Consider the following 5099-nt stretch of genomic DNA (forward strand, 5'->3'; position numbering starts at 1 on the left):
GCTAATGAACTCTGCCACCTATTTTTCTACAAAACGACCCTTGATCATCACCATATGGAAACAGCTTTCATTGCTTTGTTTTAGGTATAATCTAAGAAGTTTTTTTTTCCTTCATGACATAGTGAGGCTGACTATAATGAAGTCTGAAAATCCTTGCACAATAATCATCTTAGAATAGAATGGTTAATGGCTCACTATGAAAAATAAAGTAAATGCATCCGAGGGTACAATGTTCCCTTGACATTACAGTATGGCAGCTTAAGACAAAGAATTACATAGCACTGAAGGAAACAAAGAAAAAGATACTTTCAATCCCCTCTGGGAAGTAATCAATAAGGACAATTTCCTAGAATATGCTTTGATGACTATTTGTGGGCTTTAGAGTGCTCCTCAACACTTGCTAATTATTATTCAAACTGAGCTACATAAAAATTGCTAGCACAAAGGAATAAAAAAAATAACTGCAGTCACACAAACAAACGGGGAAAATACAGCAGGAAAGTACTCTGAAAAACATCCATCAGACAATACAAGATGACTGTCACAGCTTTGGACAGTTTGGGTATGGGATGGATCCGTTTGGTTAGGGAGGCGGTGCATACCCACATCCTGTGGTTATGGGACTCTCTTGGGGTAGAGTGGCACACTCAGATTGGGGGCTGTCTGGGGGCTTTCACCACTAGGTGGCAAGGGAACCAAGTAGTGCTGCACCCATGCAGCTCTCTGAGGTTCGCTACTCCTTGGCAGCACCCCAACAAGCAGGCTGGGCGTTCAGGGTTTATGGGGTAGCAGGCAGGTCACCTGAGTCAGGATCAGCGTTCCCTCTAAACTGAGTTAGTGTTTTTAAGCAGTTTTAAGCCTCTGGCTCACACATTTTTGTCTTAGCTCAGGAAAAATGGCACCAGAGGAAAGTAATTTATGCAGTAGCTTACAGTTTTATTGTCAGTAGCTCACAACTTTGTTCCAGTAGTTCACAAAGTAGAAATTTTGCTCATAAGACTCCACAGCTTAGAGGGAACACTGGTCAGGATCCATCTCTATGCTGCACCAATGCTTCTATAGTGTAATCAATAAAGCTGTGGCCACTTTATTCTCCAAATCAAGGTTGTCTGTGTTAATTTCCTTGCCTGCAGACTCTCTATGCCTGTGAGGCCTGCAAAGAATATGTAATATAAATATCATTTTTATGTCTTCTTAAGGGAAATGTGCATTTCCTCTTTCCTCTAAAAGCTCACATTATGATGCTCAGAGTAGCCAAGACAGTATAACTGCAATGAAGACTGCATGTCAGGCACAATGTGAAACAAGCTTCTAGGTGTTAGACTCCCACAATCTGCAGAGTAAATAAGGTGCTGAGCAATAGCACTGCAGATGGAAAAATAAAACAGGCATGTGATGAGGAGAACAATTTTTCAAAAGGTACGTGCTTAACCTCTCACACAGCAAGCACTACTAATTGTGGCAGCTCAGTGACATTCATACACACAGAGGGATTCAATTGTTCTCGGGAACATTTGACTATTGTAAGCTAGCAGAGAAACAGCAGGATGCTGAAAATAGGCAAGCTGTAACAGAGAGCTCCAAAACACATTCACTGTCTTTTTCAGACTACAGTGAAATCAGGCACTTTTGATGCTTTGTGAAAACGAAAAAATAAAATCCATAGTTTTGTGAAAATGAAAGCCATTATTCTGTACAATTTACATAAAATCTCAATTGCAAGGGCTTATATTTTTCTTATTACTATTAATAATAAACATGTCAGTCTTCATTCCCTGGGGTTATAATTCACAAGCCACTTACATGGTGTAGAAACTGAATATTCCTTGGAATAGAACTGTAGGGTTTTAGGGTTTTTTTTGATGGAACTGGATTTTTATTTTACACAGTGGATTCATGGGACGGAGACAGTGCTGGTTGCCCTGGTGGATGATCTTCAGCAGCATCTGGATCGAGGCAGCTCGGCAGTACTGATGTTGTTAGACCTATTGGCAGCGTTCGATACGGTCGACCATCGGTTGCTGACTTGCTGTCTCACCGACGCGGGGATTCAGGGGCTGGCCTTACAATGGCTTTCCTCTTTCCTTGAAGGTCGGGGACAAAGGGTGGCGATTGGGGGTGAACTGTCCCAGAGACACACGTTTGATTGCGGGGTGCCTCAGGGGGCAGTGTTCTCCCCGATGTTGTTCAACATCTATATGCGCTCCCTTGCCCAGATTGCCCGAAGGTATGGGTTGGGTTGCCATCAATATGCTGATGACACCCAGCTCTATCTACTTATGGACGGCCAGCCTGCCTGTGTCCCAGAAAACTTGGACCTGGCGTTGCAAGCTGTGGCTAAATGGCTCAGACTGAGTGGATTGAAGCTAAATCCAGCCAAGACAGAGGTCCTTTGCCTGGGTCGTCATGGCCCCTTAAAAGCCTTTGACAGTGCGCCACTGACAACGGCGCACAAGGTCAGGAGCTTGGGTGTACTATTGGAGCCTTCCTTAACAATGGAGGCTCAAATAGCAGCCACGGCTAAGTCCGCATTCTTTCATCTTAGGCGGGCGAGGCAGTTGGCCCCTTTCCTGGAGCATGACGATCTGGCAACGGTGATCCACGCAACGGTCACCTCGAGATTGGACTACTGTAATGCCCTCTACATGGGGCTGCCCCTGTGCCGAACCAGGAAGTTGCAGCTAGTGCAGAATGCCGCTGCCCGGCTGCTATTAGGGCTTCCTAGATGGGAGCACATCCAGCTGGGGCTCCAGGGACTGCACTGGCTGCCAATAATATACTGAGTTCAGTACAAGGTGCTGGTTATTACCTTTAAAGCCCTATATGGCCTAGGACCTGCCTACCTTAGGGACCGTCTCTCCCCACATGTTCCCCAGAGAGTGCTGAAATCGAGTTCTCAAAACCTGCTTGCAATCCCCGGGCCAAAGGAGGCCCGACTTAAGTTGACCAGAGACAGGGCCTTTTCAATCACAGCCCCTTGCTGGTGGAACCAGCTACCGGAAGAGGTGAGGCAGTTCCACAGGGCAGTTCTGGGGCAGTTCCGCAGGGCCTGTAAGACAGTCCTCTTCCGGTTGGCATACAACGGATCGGTACTTGAAAATTTCGAATAGAAGGCTGTAGTATGGTACTTTGGTAAATGACTTTGTTTTACTGTTTTTACTGGTTTATTGTTTAAATGTTGTAAATTGATGTATTTTAAAACTTAATCCTATGTTAGAACTTTTGTGTTGTGAGCCGCCCTGCTCTGCTTTGGTGGGAAGGGCGGGATATAAACTAAATAAAATGAAAATGAAAAATTCTACTTCATCTGACTCAATACACAATTAAATGTTTTCAAATAAAGTGATGTCTACAGGCTGCAACCCACAAACTATTTAAACTGGAGTTAATTCTCTGTATCTATTGGTGGGAAGAAGTGGACTTTATTGGACATGGGGGTGGATGGGTGCTAGGCTGCAAGCCTCTTACCATAATAGCGTATTTACAACTTTTTTGAAACAAAGAAAACATTTCTCTTTCATGATGCATAAGATGGTATGATTATCTATATGCAGCGTCCTGTGCTGTAAGTCTGTGGGACAGAAATTATGTGAGTCTGTGGTCTGATGAACAACTAGGTGCCCAGATTGCCTCAGTCCATGCCAAATACAAATTGCTATTTTTGTAACAGCAATTTACTACAGTGTACATGTAACCACTCAATAAGGTGGCGTACTTTTTGTCATGTTAAGCTATTACAATGGGGCATGCATACAGCAATTTTCTCAGTACTCTATTTGCCTCAGTTTCTTTTGGCTGTTACTTCCCCACTACTCTTAGAAGGCTTTTCCCGTTTTTTTTAAAAAAAGTGGCAATTAATGGATTGCTATAATGCAATAAAGTTATAATAATCTATTGTAACAATGTGCAAGCTGCACATTTCCCCTTATAACTCCACAATAAAAAATACTGGATATTTAGTTTAAAGTGAAATTGGAAACCAGTATGTTGTTGCAATAGATTGCTATACCGTTAATGCTCTATAATGATCTATCAATTAATGATTTTTAAAATGCCCTATGATGATCATACCCTCCCTCACTGACTTTCCCTTTATATTGTTCTTAGCTGAGCTGCCCCTTTTTCTTTCTTCTTTGTTTTTCTCTGGTTGTTGCACCGTTGTTTGAATGTGTATTGGTAAATGCTGACCCAACCTAATTGTTATGTCCTAGTCAAGGGCATATGTGACTAAGACATAAGGTTGCATTATAAGAGGCCTTAATTACATCTTTAAGCCTTTGTTACTTTATTGTAATTAATTAATTCTGAAATATTATTATTAAATGCTGTTATACGAATAATTTTTACCAATTTACATTTTCTTTTCTTTATTACAGAAACCACTTTCTTTTTGGTCCAGCATTGGTTTATTGTATTTTATATCATGGGACTGTATGTGTATATACTTGTTTGACCTCTGAAGAAGACTATTCTAGGTCAAAACGCATCAGGTCAAGTGGTTTCCCATTGTTGTTTTATGAATTTACAAAACAAGGAGGCTAATGATGGGCCCCTAAATGTTTTTAACTTTCTATTAACTTTCTGCAGTGGTACGCTGCAGTACTGCAGTCCAAGTACTGCTCACCACCTGTGTTTGTTGGTCTTAAAGGTACTACTGGTCCCCTACTTTGTTCCAAAAGACCTTGTAAAGCTTAGGTAAACCAGCACAATTCCTGAGGTTGTCCAGTTTCAGTTACTGTAAATCATCTTGTCTACAGGAGCAGACAGGCTATTTTCATTACCAGGAAAAATCCGGGTGGACTGCTGCTGCTGCCCTGAGCGCCTGAGTGGCGGGAAAGGACGGAGCCCTTTTCCAGGGCGGGTATGGCTCGCTCTGCAGCGCTGTAGAGGTCGAGCCGCTTTGCATTCAGTAGGAGTTACTTTTGGTTAAACAAGCAGGATAAATCTGCACGAAAAAGCAACAAACTACAGGGCTGTTGCGTACCGGCGCTTGCAACAAACGAGATCCACCGGACACCTTCGCAGGCATCAAAGTGCTGCAAGTGCACATGCTCGGAGAAACAGAAAGGCGAAGCCCCGCCCGGCTCCTTCTCGACGTC

The sequence above is a fragment of the Heteronotia binoei genome, chromosome 4, assembly GCF_032191835.1.
Source record: "Heteronotia binoei isolate CCM8104 ecotype False Entrance Well chromosome 4, APGP_CSIRO_Hbin_v1, whole genome shotgun sequence".
Taxonomy (NCBI): Eukaryota; Metazoa; Chordata; class Lepidosauria; order Squamata; family Gekkonidae; genus Heteronotia; species Heteronotia binoei.